Here is a 22,081-nt window from a genome sequence, read left to right on the forward strand (position 1 = left end):
GAGTTTTACTAGCATAATGAATAACATTCAGTTTTTTATCTACTCGCTGTCCAAGAACAGCGCCTACAGCAAAATCACTAGCATCACACATAATCTCAAAGGGTAAGTTCCAATCAGGAGGTTCAACTATAGGAGCAGTTGTTAAGGCTTTCTTCAGAGTTTCAAAAGCTTCCTTACAATCATCATCAAAAACAAATGGTACATCTTTTTGAAGAAGATTAGTAAGAGGTTTTGAAATCTTGGAGAAATCTTTAATAAATCTTCTATAAAACCCAGCATGACCAAGAACACTACGAATACCTTTAACGTCCCTCGGATAGGGCATCTTCTCAATTGCTTCAACTTTAGCTCTATCAACTTCAATACCTCTCTCAGAAATTTTATGTCCCAATACAATTCCTTCATTAACCATAAAGTGGCATTTCTCCCAATTAAGAACAAGGTTAGTTTCTTCACATCTCTGCAAAACTTTATCAAGGTTTCGCAAGCAACTATCAAAAGAATTCCCATAGACGGAAAAATCATCCATGAATACCTCTACAATACTTTCACAAAAACCATGAAAAATAGCAAACATGCATCTTTGAAAAGTAGCAGGAGCATTACATAAACCAAAAGGCATACGTCTATAAGCATAAGTTCCATAAGGACAAGTAAAAGTGGTTTTCTCTTGATCTTTAGCTTTAACAGCAATTTGTGAAAACCCAGAATAACCATCAAGAAAACAAAAATGAGTATTTTTAGAAAATCTTTCTAGCATTTGATCAATAAATGGTAAAGGGTAATGATCTTTCTTAGTAACTTTATTAACTTTTTGAAAATCAATGCACATTCTATACCCTACAACTACTCTTTGAGGGATGAGCTCATCATTATCATTAGGCACAACAGTCATACCTCCTTTCTTGGGAACGCAGTGCACAGGACTAACCCATCTACTATCAGCAATAGGATATATAATACCAGCTTCAAGAAGTCGTAATACCTCATTCCTTACCACTTCCTTCATCTTTGGAATTAGACGACGCTGATGTTCAACAACAGGCTTTGCATCATCTTCCATATTAATAGCATGTTGGCTAATAGAAGGAGAAATCCCTTTCAAATCATCAAGAGTGTAGCCAATAGCGCCTCGGTGCTTCTTCAATATTTCCAATAACCTTTCTTCTTCAATCTCTGAAAGCTTAGAACTAATAATAACAGGATATATTTTCTTATCATCAATATGAGCATATTTAAGATTATCAGGCAATGGTTTTAAATCAAAGACAGGATCTTCCTTTGGTGGCGGTGTTGTACCCAAATCTTCCACCGGTAAATCATGCTTGAGAATAGGTTGGCGGAGAAAAATTTCCTCAAGCTCATCTCTTTCTTTCCTAAAAACTTCACTCTCGCTATCCTCCAAATGTTGCTGCAAAGGATTGTTAGGAACAAGAACAATAGATGCACATTGCTCCATTTTAAAATCATTATTAGGCAAATCAGCTTTATAAGGAGTTTTGGTAAATTTAGAGAAGTTAAACTCATAAGATTCACCAGCAAATTTAGTCAAAATTTTCTCTTTCTTGCAATCTATAATAGCTCCACAAGTATTTAGAAAAGGTCTACCAAAGATAATAGGACAATAATCGCTAGCAGCAGAACCAAGTACCAAAAAGTCAGCAGGATATTTAATCTTACCGCATAAAACTTCCACATCTCGAACAATACCAATTGGAGAAATAGTTTCTCTATTAGCCAGCTGAATAACCACATCAATATCTTCAAGTTCACAAGAATCAATTTCGTGCTTAATCTCCGTGTAAAGCTCATATGGAATAGCACTAACACTTGCACCAATATCACATAATCCATAATAGCAATGATCACCAATTCTAACAGATAGCATAGGTACACTAGCTTGTTTGGGTTTATTAGGATGTGAAACAATATTAGAAGCGTCTTCACAGAAAATAATATGACCATCCTCCACATTTTCAGTCACAAGATCTTTAATTATTGCAACAAAGAGGTTCAACTTTTATTTGTTCTTCAGGTTCTACAGGTTTCTTTTCACTTTTATGAACCGCACTATTTATAACAGAGTACTCCTTCATTTTAGCAGGGAAAGGAGTTTTTTCAATGTAAACTTCAGGAATAACATGATCAGCAGTTTCAACTACAATGCATTTATTAATAGATGAATCAATTTTATCTTTATACGGTTCATGATACTTATCAAAATTCTTCTTTGGCAATTCATAATGAGAGGCAAAAGCTTTATAAAGATTTACAGCAACTTGAGAATCAAGACCATATGTAGCACTCATATTACGAAATTTATCAGTATCCATAAAAGCTTCAATGCATTTATAATCATAAATTATACCTGATTCTCTATCCTTGTCGTTCTCCCATCCTTCAGTGTTTTCTTGGATCCGATCAAGAAGGTCCCTTTTAAACTCTTCTTTGTTGCGTGTAAATGATCCAGAACAAGAAGTATCCAGCAAGGTCTTGTCTTGAAAAGAAAGTCTTGCATAGAAATTATCAATAATAACATTACCAGGAAGCTCATGAATGGGGCATTTGAGCATTAAAGACTTCAATCTCCCCCAAGCTTGGGCAATACTCTCTCCATCATGAGGCCAAAAATTATATATGCGATTCCGATCCTTGTGAATTTCACTTGGAGGATAGAACTTAGAATAAAACCGGGGCACAATATCATTCCATTCAAGAGAATCCCCATTATCCAAGAATTTATACCAATGCGCCGCCTTACTGTGACAGCGATAAAGAGAATTGTTTCTTCCTCACTTCATCCATAGCAATACCTGCACATTTGAATAAACCGCATAATTCATGCAAAAACAGTAAATGATCACCAGGATGGACAGTTCCATCCCCTTCATAGCGGTTATCCATAACACGTTCAATAATTTTCATAGGTATTTTATATGGTATTACTTCCTCACCTGGCGCCTCATCCACTACCGTTGCAGTAGTAGTAGATTTCCCAAATAAAAATTGAAGAGAAGATCTCTCCATAATGACTTATAGCAGCAGGCAGAAATAAAATCAGCACAACAGTAAAGGTTTTCCTTACCAATTCCACTTACCAATAGCGCTTCACTCCCCGGCAACGGCGCCAGAAAATAGTGTTGTTGACCCAAAAGTATTGTGGGTGTATCGTAGTATTTTCGATAAGTAAGAATGTCGATCCCAACGAGGAGCAGAAGGTGTTGACAAGCAGTTTCGATGAAGGATTCACTGTAAATGCTCACAGACAAGTATTCAGGGGGTTTTGATGTAACAGTTGAATAAAGTACGAGTAAGTAAAGTGCGAGAGTACCAATTGCAGCGAGTGGCCCAATCCTTTTTAGCACAAAGGACAAGCCGGTTTGTTTACTTATAATGACCAAACGTTCTTGAGGACACACGGGATTTTAGTCTAGTGCTTTCGCTACATACGGCTAAATAATCTTCATTGTTATGATAAGTGTTGTGTGGGTGAACCTATGCTAATGTACAGCCCTTCCTAGAACTAATACATACTTGTGATTATACCCCTTGCAAGCATCCGCAACTACAAGAAAGTAATTAAGAATAAATCTAACCACAGCCTTAAACTCTGAGATCCTGCGATCCCTCCTGCATCGATATACCAACGGGGGTTTAGGTTTCTGTCACTCCGGCAACCCCGCAATTAGCAAACGAATACAAGATGCATTCCCCTAGGCCCATAAATGGTGAAGTGTCATGTAGTCGACGTTCACATGACACCACTAGAAGAATAACACCACAACTTAAATATCACACCATTGAATATTACTCAACCATAGTTCACTACTAACATTTAGACTTCACCCATGTCCTCAAGAACTAAACGAACTACTCACAAGACATCATATGGAACATGATCAGAGGTGGTATGATGATGAATAACAATCTGAACATAAACTTGGTTCAATGGTTTCACTCAATAGCATCAACAACAAGTAGAGATCGATACCGGGAGATTTCCCCTATCAAACAATCAAGATCAAACCCAAATTGCTACGGCGATGACGGTGTCCAGCGGTGATGACGGCGGTGATGATGGTGGAGATGATGATGATGATGATGGCGATGATGTCCAGCTCGATGACGGTGACGATGGCGTCAATTTCCCCCTCCCGGAGGGAATTTCCCCGGCGGATTCCTGCCCACCGGAGAGCTCTTTTCTCTCTGGTGTTCTCCGCCCCGCAGAGGCTGCTGTAACTCTCCGTGAGGAACCCTCTGTGGCTTAGGTCTTCGGGACGAAGGGTTTCGCGAAGAAAAGGAGGCGAAAGGGGCTGTGGGCCCCCCAAACCACATGGCGGCGCGGCCAGGGCATGGGCCGCGCCGCCCTAGGGTGTGGGCCCACCCTGGGTCCTCCTGGCCCCTCCTTCTGGCTTCCTTCGTCATCTTGAAAAATAGGATTTTTGGTATAATTTCCTTCCACAGTTGATCTTCCGAAATATTGCGTTCTAACGGTGCTTTTTCCAGCAGAATCCTCGCTCCGGTGCTTGATCCTCCAATAATGATGAAACATGCAAAATAGATGAAATAACATAAGTATTGTGTCCCAATATGAAATATATCAATGAATAACAGCAAATTATGATATAAAATAGTGATGCAAATTGGACGTATCATTTATCATCGAGTTAATCCCCGGAACTGGACCTATAGCCCAGAGAGCCTACAGCATGAACCCGGCAGAGTTAGTGGAACTGAAGAAGCAACTGGATGATATGCTATTCAAAGGTCTGATTCAACCAAGTGCGTCACCTTGGAGATCCCCAGTTTTGTTTGTGGATAAGAAGGACGGTGCCACTCGTTTGGTTACGGACTATCGTAAGCTTAACGATTTCACCATCAAGAACAAGTATCCGTTGCCCAAGATAGAAGATCTGTTTGACCAGCTGACCGGAGCCCAAGTATTCTCGAAGATTGATCTGCGGACAGGATACCATCAGCTGAAGATTCGTGCCACCGATATTCCAAAAACTGCCTTTACCACCAGATATGGATTGTATGAGTACAATGTCATGTCATTTGGATTGACCAATGCTCCCGCTTACTTCATGAATCTCATGAATAAGATCTTTATGAACTTCCTGGACAAGTTTGTCGTTGTCTTCATCGACGACATCCTCATATACTCCAAGTCCGAAGAAGAACATGAGCAACATTTGGAAGTGGTCCTAGATACCCTTCGGGAACATCAGTTGTATGCCAAGTTCAGCAAGTGTGAGTTCTGGTTGAAAGAAGTAGGATTCTTGGGTCATATCTTGTCAGCCGGAGGAATTGCTGTTGACCCCGCAAAAATCAAGACTGTTGAAGAATGGAAAGCCCCAACCACTCAGACCGAGGTCCGTGCATTTCTCGGATTGGCGGGATATTACCGCCGATTCGTTGAAGGATTCTCGAGCATAGCAAGACCAATGACTCCATTGTTGAAGAAGGACCGGAAGTTCGAATGGACCGACAAGTGTGAAGAGAGCTTTCAACAGCTCAAGCTAAAATTGACAACAGCCCCAATACTGGTTATGCCGGACATTACCAAGCCCTTTGATGTGTACTGTGACGCCTCCAAGATTGGTCTTGGATGTGTGCTGATGCAAGAAGATAAAGTAATATCTTACCTATCAAGACAGCTGAAGCAGCATGAACAGAACTATCCAACCCATGACTTAGAGCTAGCAGCGGTGGTGTTAGCACTGAAAGTATGGCGTCATTACCTCATGGGTAATCGATGCGAGGTTTACTCAGATCACAAGAGCCTGAAGTATATCTTCACGCAGAAGGAGCTGAATATGAGACAGCGCAGATGGATAGAGTTAATCAAGGATTACGACATGGAAATCCACTATCACCCCGGCAAGGCCAATGTGGTAGCGGATGCTTTGAGTAGACTGCCGTGTCAGTTAAACTCCATGTTAGAAATTGAGCAACCCAGCCTGTTTGAAGAGTTTGAACAGTTTAGGCTTGAACTGGTTAGCGAAGGATACCTCGCCAGCATTGAACTCCAACCCACCCTGATTAGTCAGATCAAAGAAGCTCAGAAAGGAAATGCTAGCATTGACGGAATCAAGAACCAAATAGCCGCCGGAAAGGCACCAGGATTCACCGTAGATGAAGAAGGAGTGCTATGGTATAACAAGCGCCTTTGCGTGCCGTCAGACTCACAGTTGAAGCAAGTTATTCTGAAAGAAGCTCACGACACCCTATACTCCATTCACCCCGGAGGAACCAAGATGTACCAGGATTTGAAGGAACAATTTTGGTGGCATGGAATGAAGAGAGAAATTGGAAGCTACATCGCCAAGTGTGACATCTGTCAAAGAGTCAAAGCAGAACATCAATGCCCCGCAGGACTGTTGCAACCCCTACAGATTCCCGAGTGGAAGTGGGACTCCGTAGGAATGGACTTCATCACCGGACTGCCCAAGTCTAGTAAAGGAAATGATTCCATCTGGGTAGTGGTCGACCGACTGACCAAAGTCGCCCACTTCATCCCCGTCAAGACCACCTATCAAGGACCGAGGCTCGCAGAGTTATATATCTCAAGAATAGTCAGCTTGCACGGAACCCCGAAGTCGATAGTATCCGACAGAGGATCCCAATTCACCTCCAGATTCTGGCAGAAGGTACATGAAGGACTCGGAACTCGTCTGAATTTCAGCACCGCCTATCACCCGCAGACAGATGGACAGACTGAAAGAGTCAACCAGATACTCGAAGATATGTTGAGAGCATGTGTGCTAGAGTATGGATCTAAGTGGGAAGACTGCTTGCCGTACGCAGAATTCTCGTACAACAACAGCTACCAAGCCAGCTTGCAGATGGCCCCCTTTGAAGCACTGTACGGAAGGAAGTGCCGTACCCCTCTGAATTGGTCGGAAGTAGGAGAGAGTCAAGTCTTTGGACCAGATATTCTCTGAGAAGCCGAAGAGAAGGTTCACAAGATCCACGAGTACCTCAAGACAGCCCAATCAAGACAGAAGAGCTACGCCAACAAAAGACGCCGAGAGATGACCTTCGAGATCGGAGATTTCGTATATCTCAAAGTGTCCCCCCTTAAAGGAATGCAGAGATTCCAGCTTAGAGGAAAGCTTGCACCCCGATATGTCGGACCTTTCAAGGTCCTGAGTCGCCGAGGAGAAGTATCCTATCAGCTGGAGTTACCGGAAGAAATGTCAGCGGTGCACAATGTGTTTCACATCTCGCTACTCCGGAAGTGTTTAGAGGTACCTGAGAAGACCGAGGTTTTCAAGAACATCGACCATCGAGCTGTGGATATCAACTCAGATCTGACATACCGCGAAGTACCTATTCGCATCCTGGAAGAAGCCTTCAGAACCACCCGTACCCGAAGTATCAAGTTTCTGAAGATCCAATGGAGTAACCACACCGAAGAGGAAGCCACTTGGGAGAGAGAAGACTTTATGAGGACTGAGTACCCAGATCTCTTTAGTACCTAGTTTTCTCAGATCTCGGGACGAGATCTTTTGTAAGGGGGAAGGGTTTGTAACATCCCAAGTTTCAACAATAATAAAATCAAGAGAGAGTTTCCATTACTCAAAATTTGCAACAAACAAAAACTTTTTATATGCATATAGTGCCACATATAGTTTCTTGCATTTGAGTGATTTCTTTTGTTCAATTGCCATGATGAGTGTTAGTATGAGTAACCATTGCTATGTGAACCCTAATCAAGATCATCAAACCCTAATTTGAGGGGAATTGGAGAAAATGGGAAAAACCCATTTTTCACTTACATACACATTATGCAAAATTACAAATCCTCAACCAAGGCCAAAATTGCTTGCTCCCTTGCTTGTAGAATACTTCAATATGATAAACTAACACAATTGCATCATTGGATCAAGAATCAAACACAAGGAAATCAAAATTCTCACATACATATGATAATGGTCACTTGTCACAAAAATATTTTCTTCACTACTTTACCCCTCTGGTTTTCTCATTTCTTGAACTAAACTTGGTCAACCAAAGCCATGTCATCCAAGACCATGTCAAGGTGAGTAACTTTGATGTTGACCATCATGGCTAGAGTTGACTAGGTTGACCAGAATAAAAGTGACAAGAAGGGATGCTGAAATAAAGTGAAGATCATGTCACTTTTGACATTTTGCAAAACAACTCCAAATTGAGTGCCACCACCACCAATACTTCACTTTAATTATATAAAAGAGATTCACCAAAAAGAATTTCAAAATTCAAAGAAAATTCTCATGCGGCCATTGTGTCGAACAGGTGGCAGGCATGAATTCAGAATTGAGTTACATGCTATTATCCTCTGGTTTCTTCACTAAACCCCTTTAACCCTTGATCATTGCACTCTCCTACAACCCCTGCTTCATCTCAGTACTTGCCCTGGTCGATTAAAGTGACAGGAGGGAGAAGAGAAACCCTAAAACAATGCCATGTCATGTACCCCGGCCACCTTTGGGCATCCCTCTCTCTGGCCTCCCTCTCAACTCTTCTTCTTGTCTTCGAGCATCTCTGGAGCACAAGGATCACGCCAGTACCGCTCGCTCGATCGCCAACGCACCCCATTGGCCGGAACGCCCGCGTCCAAAACCGTGCCAGGGTGTGCCAGCTGGCGTGGTGATCACGCCCTGGACGCGCCAGGACGCCACGCACTCGAGCAACCTACGCCTCCCCTGCAAAGCCTACCGCTGCGTCGAGCACCGCCTCTGCGCCCTCTAGCCGCTAGACATGCTCAAGCACGCGCAGAAGCCTTGTCACCGTCGTCCTCGCCGGCGAAGTACCGCGGGTACCGTCGCACTCGAAACGAGTTCCTGAACGATTCCTTCATCCTCTCGCTGCGCCAGCTAGTCCTCGAGCATCGCCAGGACGACGCCTACAAGATGCTGTCCTCGCCTTGCCCTTTCGATCGACGGAGAGGCCACGCCGTCGACGCGCCCTTGCAGCACCTCACGGCCTCCATCGCCCGCTATAAATAGAGCTCCTCCGCCCGCAACTTCTTCACACACTTTGCTCCCCTCCCTTCACTGATCACTCTCCCCACCTCAATTGAGCACCACCTCGCCGGAGCAGCAGCAATTGGGAGCTGAGGTCCGCCGGAGCCCGCGGAAGCCCTGCTTCGATTGGAGCCTCCCCGAGCGCCGCCGCTGCACCCAGGGCTTCCTCATCGACTACACCTTCTCCGCGCACCTTGCCAGACACCTGCAACGGCCTGGTATGCCCTCCGACCCCCTCGGCTCGCCGCCAGGGAGCTCGCCGCTCGTTGGAGACGACGACGTTCACACGCCGTCGGATCTCATTCTAATCCAACGGTTTCTATTTCGCGTACCGCTTCGGCATTTAAAGAGCCGCTGACAGGTGGCCCCCACCTCGTCAGGGCAGCCCACCCGCACCGGTTGCTTGTTGGGCTGCGAAGTGGGTTTTAATTTCGTTTCGGCCCAGTAACGCTTCCCGCCTAGCCCATCCATTCAAATGTGGATTTAATCTTTATTCAAAATATGCTGCTGAAGGTTTAGTAAAATTTGAATAGTTTGAAATCTGCCAAACCAAATTTAGCAAACTTTATACCGTTGGAAAGCTCATGAATTTATCTATCCAATGCCACTGGCCCCACCTCCAAATTCGTAGTAGAATTAATTTGATAAAAAAGACAAGACAGGGACTTTTGAACATTCAAACTTTATTTAAAATTTAACCAGAATAGATTTTTAATTGTTTCCAATTCTAATAAATCACAAATGATGTCCTCTAATTGATTATGCAATAACATAGACATGTTGTTTGTATGATCATGGACTAGATCAAATAAAATGGCTATGTAGTCAATTCTAGAGCAATTGAAATTGAAATTTAAACTCAACCCTAATATGAGAGCTACCTCTCATTTAAATTTTGATCCTAAGTACTAGTAACCAGGGGGATTGACTTAGTCTAATGAACCCCTGAGAATTATTACTTAGAGATTTTTATTCATTTAAATGTTAAGTCTTAAAACTATGTGAAGTGTAGCACTTCAATTAAATTATACTCACATATAATAGATATGAAATGTTGACTTTGGGTCAACCTATATTTCATACCTTATTATTATATGAAGAGATTAAAATCTTAAATAAGATGTAATGAGAAGAAATGAATTCCTCTAAGGATCTACATACCAAATTTAAGAAATAGGAATAATGAGAGGAAATTATTTCTCCTAAATAAGAATTCATCAAATAACCCACCATGCCATGTTTGATTGATAATAGGACTAGAGTGTGAACTCTTTTGAGTGTTTCTAGTTTAGTATGTGAGCTTGGTTTAGTATTTATACCTCGTATTCGTATATAGACGCTAGTAACGAGGAATACCAAGAGGAGGAGGGCTACTCTCAGGAAGAAGAAGAGAACTTCGATAACTACCCAGCTCAAGGGAAGCTAACCCTTGCTAAACACAAGTGCTTAGCTCTACAAGAGCAAAGGCACCATCACACTTTACTTTTATGTATTACCTATCCCATGTTTTTACTTACATTTATTTTTGCTTATTTATTTCAAAGTACTTTTGATTTATGATTCACTTGGTCTAGAGTAGAACAATACTTGGAATAGATTAGCACATCTCAAAGCTAGATAGCACCCCTCATATAGTTGCTAGTGCTAATCAATTAAAATTGACTACTCTAGATGGGAACATGGTGAAGTGAAATAACTTTGAAAGAAAGTAAAGTGGAGGTGGATTTGAACAAGAGAAGATGGTGATTTTTGATAAAATTGATGATTGGGTCTGAATGCGATACCCTTCCAATTATACAAGTACCCCCACAATACCTGATTATGGGTAGGCTTAACTAGAAACTTGTGTATTTTAGTATGGGTTCCCTCTAAACAAACATCATAGGGGTTACGCCGAGGCTGCCTCCGTTAAGTGGGAAATGATATTAATATGAGGTGAATGTACGGCCCAAGCCCTGTGCAGTTCCCGGGTTGACTGCGGTTTTCACCGGGAGGCCAAGCTCATGGGGAGAGGTGCTCATACTAGTATATCTAAGTGAAAGGTTTAGATTGATGATCCGCGTACCGTGTTACGATGATTCGGGGTTATCCTCGGCGGATGTAATCAAAAGTTGTGGCACAAGAGTACAACCTCTGCAGAGTGTTAAACCTATTCGAATAGCCGTGTCCACGGTTACGGACGATTGGAAAGGCCATACTATCTCCGTTATCATTAAAATGTTTTGATCCTAGAAATGAATGGTGAATTGAAAGGTGATATTATGGTGAACCATAATGAGTTGTGGGAATGACACTAATGTTCCCACTTGAGTTAGTCTAGCACATGATAAGGCTTTACTAAAGGTTTACTAAACTAAAACTTGGCTTTATGCAAATAAACCTAGAGCTTAGCACCCCCTTATTATACTTAATGAGTATTTATCTTAGAGTTAGTTTGCGAGTACTTTAAAAGTACTCATGGCTTTGCCCTGGCTATTCAAATGCCAGACTATGAAGGAGAGCACCAGTATCAGGATGACGGACAGCAGGACGTCTACGATAACTAGGATCGTCTTCTAACGTCAAGCGTTGCCTGTGGAATAGATAGTCCACTACTACTTCGCTTCCGCTACCATTTGTAATGTTGAACAATATATTCGTGTAATATTGGATCATGTGATCTATGGTTGTAAGACAATATGTGTTGTAATAAATGATGACTCTATGCTACTTACTATTATGTCTCGCAAAAACATTATTCCTGGGATTGCGATGTACGGCATAATAGGCATCTGGACTTAAAAATCCGGGTGTTGACAAAAACTTTTACGAGATGGGCTTAACAAATGCGGAATAAAACTAGCGTTTACTTTGTCAAGCCCAAAGCCTATATACTATTGTTCACCTATGTGCACCAACAACTTATTCTAAGCAATGGTTCACCTATGTGCACCAACAACTTATGCTAAGCAATACAAGCAAGTATGTGATAGCAAGATATATATAACTTCAAGCACGATGGCTATCACAAGGTAAAGTGCATAAGTAAAGAGCTCGGGTATAGAGATAACCGAGGCACACGGGAGACGATGATTTATCCCGGAGTTCACACTCTTGCGAGTGCTAATCTCCGGTGGAGAGGTGCGGTTGCTTAGTGCTCCCGAACGCCACAAGAGGCTCACCTTGAGGTGTGGTTGCTCGATGCACACCAACTCCACAAAGGCCTCACCCCAAGATGCGGTACTCACACCACACACCGAACGCCACGAAGGCGCCTCACCTAAATCTCCGGTGACCCTCGCCACAAAGGCCTAGGTCACGGTTCCACTAAGGGATTTCCTTCGAGGCGGAAACCGGGCCTTACACAAAGATTGGGGCACACATCCACAACTTAATTGGAGGCTCCCAAAAAATCGCCACAAAGGCGTAGAATCCGTCTAGGGTTCCAAGAACCCAAGAGTAACAACCTTCTTGCTTTCACCACCACGAATCACCGTGGAGAACTCAAACCGATGCACCAAATGCAATGGCAAGAGCGCCACAAAGATGCTCAAGTCCTTCTCTCTCAAATTCCAACAAAGCTACAAAAGCTATTGGGGGAATAGGAGAGGAAGAACAAAGAGGAGAACACAAAATTCTCCAAGATCTAGATCCCAAAGATTCACTCACAAAGAGATGATTTGGTTTGGTCAAAGTGTGGATCTAGATCTCCTCTCTCTTTTCCCTCAAAATGGGGCAAGAATCATGGAGGGATAGAGAGAAAGGGCAAGCTTCTCAAGAACAACAATGGAGGAGAGAGAGAGTAGAAGAAGCAACAGCCCAAGGAGGAAGAAGGGGGTACCCCCCAAGAAAATCGAGCCATTGCAGACTTTCGAGGGCCGGATAATCCGGCCTAAGTTGGGGCCGGATAATCCGCCCCCACCAAAAAATCCGGCCCAGTGGAAATTCCGGGCAAATGTCCGGCCAAATGTCCGGCCCATGTACATGGTAGTACTGAGCCACATCGCCAAAAGTCCTTAGCCGATTTTGGGGGGCCGGATATTTGCAAAAAATCCGGCCCGGAAAATCCGGCCCGGATTTTCCGCCCCCCTGAAAACTGGCAGAGACACCAAACAGAAACGGGCATAACTTGAGCATCCGGACTCCGATTTTCATGATCTTGGGCTTGTTTTAAAGCTAGGAACAAGCTCTACAAGATCATGCAGGAAAACATCATAGTCCAACAAGGGAGGATAGAAACAAAGATGAAAGGTTTGACGTATCTAAAAAAGACATACCGGTAAAACCTCCAATCTTGAAAATGCAACAAGTTGCCCATGCAAAAACCATTTTCGATGAACGAGAGCTTGTCATGAGAATAAGCACAAGCTCTAAAACATAACATGGATAAGATCCAAATAAAACCAAGAAATATGATGAACCAAACTCGAAAACGCAACAAGTGATATATGCGAAATCCGTTTTCGATGAACTAGAGCTTGTCATGAGAATAAGCACAAGCTCTAAAACATCACATGGATAAGGTCCAAATAACAACCAAGAAAGATGATGCAAGGATGCAAAGGTTTGAGCTCTCTCCGAACGATACGATCGAGTTACTTACTCGAGAGCCCTCTTGATAGTACGACAACTAAACTATAAACCGGTCTGCAACTACACTATGAGACCGGTGAGAAAGAAACCCTATCAAGAGCAAACCTTATACTTGCGCATTCCACTTGAGCTCGATGACGACGATCTTGACCTCAACAAGATGAAACGCCTTTCTTGCTTGTGCTTGCTTGACGAAGTCTTGTGGATTGCTCCCCCATAATCCACCATGGGAGAGCTTCTTCTTCGGCGCATCTTCACATAACCATTACCACCATGTGGATTTCTCCCCCATAATCCACCATGGGAGAGCTTCTTCTTCGGTGCATCTTCACATATCCATGATCACCATATGGATGGCAAGACTCAAGCAAAGGATCTCTTCGAGATGGATCATCTTGAACTTGCACTTCATTTCTCCATGGCAAGCTTCAAGCTTATGAACTCTTCGAGTTGGCTTATCTTGAACTTGCACTTCATTTCTTCATTCTTCATCATGTTGATGTCTTGAAGTAACTTGAGGGCTCACTTCATCTTCATCTTCAAGACATACTTGACACTTGATATCCTTCATCAATTTCTTCTTATTGCAACCTTGAAGCCAATATATGGTTCAAGAATTGCCTATGGACAACTCCTACAAATATAACTCAATGCAAACATTAGTCCATAGGGATTGTCATTAATTACCAAAACCACACATGGGGGCTCCATGCACTTTCACACGGGAAGAACGCTGGGAATCGGAGGGCGGAAGCAAAAAATCTTACAGGCCCCCTCGCAAGTCTCCCTCACCACCACCAAGTGGAGGAGGTGGAGGCGGAGGCGGAGGTGGAGGCGGAGGCGGAGGCCGAAGATCCCGCTCTCGCTCAAGAACCCCTGGCGGCGGCCCGCGTGATGCACGGGAACGCCTCAACGATTACAAAACTGACTACATTGGCCCAAAGTGCTTCGGTAGGATGATTCGAGAGGAACCAAAGCCAAGGATGAATCTCAAGCTACCCGGAAATCTGAAGCATTATGATGGCACCGAAAGGCCGGATACTTGGATAGAGGATTACTACAATGCAGTAACCTTCGCCGGTGGAAACCCTAACATCGCCTGTTGCATGCTCCAGGTGTACCTTGTAGGTCCAGCCCGGATCTGGCTCAGTGACCTCGAGAAGAACTCCATGTTTTGCTGGTTTGACCTGAAGAACGCCTTCGAGAAGCACTTCAGAGGTACCTACAAGAGACCTGCCACAACAAGCGACCTACAGGCATGTATCCAGAAGAAGGGAGAAACATCAAGGAACTTCCTCACACGATGGTTAGCAACCAGGAACGAGTGCGAGAACGTTGATAACCGCATAGCAATGCACGCCTTTATTGGTGGTTTGCAGAGAGGAGGACTGCTGCGACACAAGCTAAATTGCTTGGTCAATGCAAACAAACTGACTTTGGATGACATGATCACCATCGCCAGCGATCATACTGCCGCCGATGAGGACGCAGGCGGAGATCTAGCAGCTACAGCAATTCCCCTGCATCAGCAAAAGAAGAACCATGATAACGGTAGCAGCAGCGGCACCAAGCGGAAAAATCCCCCTGATGACCAAAGGAGTGGCGGATCCGACTTGATCGCCATGGCCTTCTAGCGCGGAGGCCAAGGAGGCGGAAGAGGCCGTGGAGGCGGAGCCGGAAGGGGCCAGCAGCGTGGCGATGAGGTCACCGCTGCCGGAACCCGCGCCCCTCAAACTTATGAAGAGTACAGAGACATGCCTTGCCTGGCCCACCTGGATCCGGCTACAGGGAAGTCCACTCACACTAACCGCAACTGCAAGTGGGTCAATGACCTCAAATCTGACCCGGAAGCAGGATACAAGAGAGCCCGGAAGCACCGCCCACGTGGCAAAGGAGGCAAGGGCAAGAACAAGGACAAAGAGGAAGACAGTTCTGAGGCGATGGATGAGGATGATGCTTCGCCGGATCCCAAAGTCGGATCCGCAGCTCAACCCAACCCCTTCGATAAAAAGAGTGCGGGCGCGTACCACACCTTCCTCGGAACCCCAACAGTCCGTGCAAGCAAATCAGCTCTCCGGATCCTGAACGCCACAGTTCCCGCTGTGTCGCAGTATGTCAGGTGGTCGGAAACTCCGTGTACGTTTGACAGGAAGGATCACCCCACTGTCATTCCGAAAGAGTGCTACGCCTTGGTTGTGAGTCCCCGCATCGACGGGTATGACTTCTCCAAGTGCCTCATGGATGGCGGAGCCAGCTTGAACATCATGTACCTGCAGACTCTGGAGCGGATGAACCTTACCAAGGAACAGCTCAAACACAGCACCACTGAATTTCATGGTGTGGTTCCGGGTAAAAAGGCAAACTCCTTAGGCATCATCAGACTTCTCGTGGACTTCGGCGATGCAAATAATTTCCGCGAAGAGATGATCATGTTTGAGGTCGTGCCTTTCAAGAGCTCCTACCACGTCATTTTCGGCAGGCCCACCTACCACAAGTTTCACGCAAGAGCGTGCTACATCTACAACAAGCTCAAGATTCCGGGTCCAAAAGGTATAATTACCGTATCCGGAGACTACAAAAAGGCTCACAAGTGCGAGTTAGGCGAAGCCGCCTTCGCAGAGTCCGTGATATCTGGAGAGGAGCTGCAAGGCTACAGAGCTGCGGTGGATCCGACTGAGATGCAGACCACCAAGAAGCAGATCTCCGAACAGAAAACCTCCTTCAAGGCCGCGATAGAAACCAAGAAGCACGACCTCATCGACAGCGACAACTCCAAGCAGGTTTCAGTCAGAGCCAACATGGACCCCAAATAGGAAGACGCGCTCATCGAGTTCCTCCACGCTAACTTGGATATCTTCGCATGGCAACCTTCTGACATGTCCGGAGTACCTAGGGAACTCGCCTAGCACTACCTCAACATAAATCCGGGGGCTAAACCGGTGAAGCAAGCTATGCGATGCTTTGGAGATAAGAAGCGCCGCGCCATAGGAATGGAATTAGCAAAGTTACTAGAGGCAAGTTTTGTAGTAGAAGTTATCCATACTCATTGGGTCACAAATCCCGTCCTTGTACCCAAAAAGAACACTGAAATACTAAGAATGTGCATCGATTACTCCGGCTTGAACAAGCATTGTCCGAAGGATCCGTTCCCCTTGCCGGGCATTGACCAAGTCATTGATTCGACGGCAGGGGCGGAAATTCTGTGTTTTCTTGATGCATATTCCAGGTATCACCAGATCCGGATGAAGAAGTCTGACCAAAAGGCGACCTCGTTCATCACCCCCTTCGGCACTTACTGCTATGTCACCATGCCCTTTGGTTTGAAAAATGCAGGTGCCACCTACCAACATACGATGCAGCGGTGCCTGAAGGACCAAATTGGCCGGAACGTGCACGCTTACGTCGACGACATCGCGGTCATGACCCGGAAAGGATCCGACTTGATCAGCGACCTCACAGAAACCTTCGAGAATCTCCGTCGGTACAAGATGATGTTGAATCCGCTGAAGTGCGTCTTTGGTGTTCCAGCCGGAAAACTGCTTGGCTTCATCGTCTCTCACAGAGGCATTGAGGTTAACCCAGAAAAAATCAAGGCAATCCTGTGCATCAAAAGACCAACTTGTCTCAAAGACGTGCAACGGCTAACTGGCTATGTTGCAGCAATCAGTAGGTTTGTTAGCCATCTTGGCGAGAAGGCGCTACCTTTGTACAAGCTGCTGAAGAAAATAGACAAATTTGTCTGGGACGACGCAGCATACGCAGCACTTCAGGGATTGAAGGAAATACTCACCTCTCTACCTATCCTAGCAGCTCCGGAAGAGTCTGAGGCCATGCTCCTTTACCTGGCAGCTACCAATAGAGTCGTCAGTCTCGTCATCGTGGTGGAGCGCAAGGAAGAAAGTCACGAGTATGCAGTCCAAAGGCCTGTCTATTACATTAGCGAGGTACTGACGGAATGCAAGCAAAGATATCCTCACTTTTAGAAGCTAGCCTATGGCGTGTTCCTAGGTATCAGGAAGCTGAGACACTGCTTCCAAGAGCACCCAATAACAGTTGTGAGCAAAGCTCCGCTGTCGACGATTCTCAACAACGCTGATGCAACAGGACGCACAGCAAAATGAGGCATCGAATTATCCGCCTTCGACATTGCTTACAAAGCCAGGACTGCGGTCAAATCCCAAGTCTTGGCAGATTTCGTCACAGATTGGACAGAGGCTCCGGATGCAAATTCGGAGCCGGAACCAGAAACTTGGGTTATGCACTTTGATGGATCCAAGCAGCATCAAGGCTCAGGAGCCGGAGTCACCCCGAAGTCCCCTACCAGAGAAGAACTCAGTACGTTCTGCAGATTCACTTCGAAGCTAAAAACAACATGGCGGAATACGAGGCTCTACTACACGGTCTGCGCATCGCTAAGGAAATTGGGATCAAGCACATCATTTGCTGCGGAGATTCCGACCTGGTGGCACAACAAGTAGCCGGAACCTGGAACGCCAGAAACACCGTCATGGCGGCTTACAGAGATGAAGTTGACGAGATCGCCAAGTGCTTCCCTGGATACGAAGTCAAGTACGTCAGGCGAGATGATAACGCAGCGGCAGATATGCTATCCAAGCTCGGATCCGGCAGAAAACCAATTCCGCCTGGTATTTTCCTGGAGCATCTTCGGACGCCAACCCGGAGAATCCAGAAGTGGCAGTATCTCCGGCAAAGGAAGTGATGGTCATCATTCCGGCCTGGACGCAGCCTTTCCTGGACTACCTCATCGATCGAAAGTTGCCGGAGGATGAGGTCCTCGCACGACAGATCACAAGGCGAGCAAGATCCTACACAATAGTTGATGGACAGCTCTACAAACGAAGTGCAACCGGGGTATTTCTCAAATGCGTCTTTAATCAAGATGGCATTGAAATCCTCAGAGAGATCCACGCAGGGGATTGCGGGCATCACGCCGCCCCCAGGTCCCTCGTTGCAAAAGCTTTTCGGCTCGGATTTTACTGGCTAACAGCTAAAGAAGATGCTGACAAGCTGGTAAAAACCTGCCGAGGTTGCCAGCACTACGCTACTCAACCAAATGCTCCAGCCCAAGAGCTGAAGACCATCCCTATCACCTGGCCCTTCGTGGTCTGGGGGCTTGATATGGTTTGTAAAGAAATCATCTCCTGGCGGTTTTGAGTACCTCCTGGTCGCTATTGATAAGTTCAGTAATGGATCGAGGCAAAGCCAGTGAGAAAAGCCGATGGTGCTACGACACTAAAATTTGTCTGCAGCCTCGTGACGAGATTCGGCATCCCACACAGCATAATCACAGATAATGGCACAAACTTTGCACAAGAAGAATTGAAGGATTATTGCTATGACATAGGGATCCGGCTAGACCTGGCATCAGTGGCTCATCCACAGTCCAATGGTCAGGTCGAAAGAGCCAACAGACTCCTCTTATCCGGAATTAAACCACGCCTTGAAGAACCGCTGCGCCGCGCAGCCGGAGCTTGGGATGAGGAGTTAGACTCTGTCCTGTGAAGTTTGCGAACTACCCCTAACAGGTCAATAGGATTCACTCCGTTCTTCCTGGTATACGGATCCGAAGCTGTGCTCCCCTCCGACATCATCCACGATTCACCGCGAGTCTCCGCCTATAATGAAGAAACTGCTGACGAGGCCAGACAGCTATCTGTGGACCTGATCGAAGAAGCTCGGAATTTAGCAGACCAACGTTCCACCATTTACCAGCAGAAGCTCCGACGCTATCACAGTCGTCGAGTCCGGAACCGCTCGTTCATGGCCGGAGACTTGGTCCTCCGCCTTCGCGAGGTGAAAGACCATAAGTTGCAATCTCCATGGGAAGGACCCTTCGTCGTCAGCAAGGTGCTTCACAACAGATCGTACTACCTTGTCGATTTCCGGGAGCTAAAGGATAGACCTGCTAATTGGTACCGGAAACGCAAGCGAGAGGATCCGGATGACATATACGATGAAACAGAACGTCCTTGGAACATTGCACAGCTACGTCCTTTCCACACTTAGCAAAAATTATAGAATTACATACTTTGTAATAGTTATGCATGATCAATGAAATAAAGCTTTTGGTTCACTCTTTGAGTCTTTTACCTCCTTTACTTGTTCATTTTTAGATCATGTATGTTTTTCCAACTAAAACCGCAGAGCTGCATATATCCGCCTAGGCGTGTATGAAAGTTGTGATTTTCAAAAATTGTCCTTTAGGACGTAAGCTTAAATTTTCTGGTGGAAATATCTTCTGTTGCAAACTCATGGATTCCTGGTAGCGACTTCCGGCACCTGGGCTGGGGGCTTGTTTCCGTGGTTATTGACGGACTGCCATTGGGCTTCGTCGCCGCTGGCGAGCGTTTCCGGCTAGAGGTTTTCCGGCTCGTGGAAGGTCAAATGGGCAAGCCGGAAAGATATAAAAGCCAACACTTGCTTTCAATAAACAAAACATGCAAATAATATTAACGGATAGCAGGATAAGTTATTTCCGCCCACGCATACGTGTTTTGTCCCTGACTACTTAAGAATTTAAAGTTATATTACAAACCCTCTAGGGGCCAAAATGATGCATTGTTTTTTCCATATTTCCGCAGGAATAAGTTTTTTACTTCTCCTTAACCGGAGAAGTTTCCGCATCGACATCACCCGCCGGAGTATCTTTCTCTTCGCCCTTGGCAGGAGAGGAGACGTCATCATCATTCTCTTCCTCATCTGCAGCCGGAGATGCAGCGCCACCTTGGTCCTTGGAGCTTGTCCAGGTGTACTGGCTTCCAGATTGAGCAGGTTTGGACTCCGCCTCGCGTTCCTTGTGAAGCTCAGCTTCAAGGGGCTCGTCGGCTGCAAGAACCACCTTGTCGTAAAATACGTAGTGGCGAATTCTCCGGGCGATGCGAGTGTCGTAGCCACTAACTGCATCTAGTAGTGCGTTAACGTCCGCGTCCGGAGGAACATGTAACGCCCCACTTTTGCAACCTTGTTTATTTGTCCTAAATGCAAAAATTAGGGGGAACAAAAACTTTTTCTTTAGACTAATTAAGATGGATTGCCTTGATCTGTCTGTTAAGATGAATTGCCTTGATCTGTTGGTAGATGAATTGTCTTGATTTGCTTGTTGAGTTTTGTCTTGAGCTACCTCATAGAACAACACCCCTAGTGGTTAAACAAGCAACTCACCAAATAAAACACATGTGTGTCTTAGGAAGAATTGTTTTCCTTCTTACTACATCAAACCTCTCTCCTGATGACAACATGAGTGTGCCATCTTGATTTTTCTCTTTGTGGTACAAGATAGCTCAATCATCCTTAATTCAAAACTTGGGATCATCTACCCCTAGTTACATCCTTCTCTTATACCCACTCATCCTTGTTGGTTTTGAGGCCATGTCGACCATCTGTGTTGACAGGCTTTGAATGTCCAGATTTTGGCAGTTGATCTCTAAGCACCCACAACTGTTTTGATGACCTCACTGCATGTATCTCATTTGTGCAATACCCTCTTCAATCTCCACGTCTTGCATGTCTCAGTCTACCCTTGCAACTCTTTTAATTCACTTGACCTTGCACTCTATCCTATGTTCCAGCACCAGATCACTTATTCCTCTTTTACCTCTTGTTTTTGTTTTCATCCAAGTTTATCTTCACAAAACCAAGAGTGGGAATGATGGGTACATTTTGTAACCACCATCTACCCTTGAGAACACTCCTCCCCAAAACTAGTTTCTCTCTCAAAATCCCTATTGATTTTCCTTCTCTAGTTTTGATCACAAAAATACTTCTAGTTTTATTAAATCTTTCCAAGATATTTCTTCAAAGAAAACAAGAAACTAAAATGGGTTTTGTTTCTCATCCCATTTCTACCAAGTACTGATTTCTAAAATATTATTTTCTATCTTGCCTTCTTTTTAACAAAAGGCTTGTTTATGGTACCTACACCATTTCTTGTTTTCCTCTTGATTATTTTACATTTGAGAAAAACTCTACTTTACTAGAGAAAGTAAGTAGAATATTTTGAACCCCTATGTTCCAACTAGTTTTATCTCAACACTTTCAAACTTCATTCCACTTGAGTTCGTTCCCAATTGTCCCTAGACAAGTGAGGTGTTTCAAATACTTTTCAAACAAGTTCTATTCCAAATGACAACTCTTGCACATCTTGTGTACCTCTCTGATCTACCACATTGTACCCCCTCATCCTCCAATTCTTGATCAAATGGATGATCATTTGATACTTTCAAATCACTCCCAATTGACCTCTTATTTGCAGAGCAACTTATATTTCATCATACCCATCTCAATCCTCTATTCTTTTTCATCAGCACCTTGACCTCATGAATGGATGAGTTATGTCACCATATTCATCCTTGTGAGTATATGGTTACTTCACTCACCATGTCTCTTGACCTTGCTCTACCATTGTCTAAAACACCATCACCACCCATCTAGCTTGACATGCTCATGCATTGTTGCATGTGGACAATCCCATTCCT

The sequence above is a fragment of the Lolium perenne genome, chromosome 2 (assembly GCF_019359855.2).
Source record: "Lolium perenne isolate Kyuss_39 chromosome 2, Kyuss_2.0, whole genome shotgun sequence".
In the NCBI taxonomy this organism is placed as follows: Eukaryota; Viridiplantae; Streptophyta; class Magnoliopsida; order Poales; family Poaceae; genus Lolium; species Lolium perenne.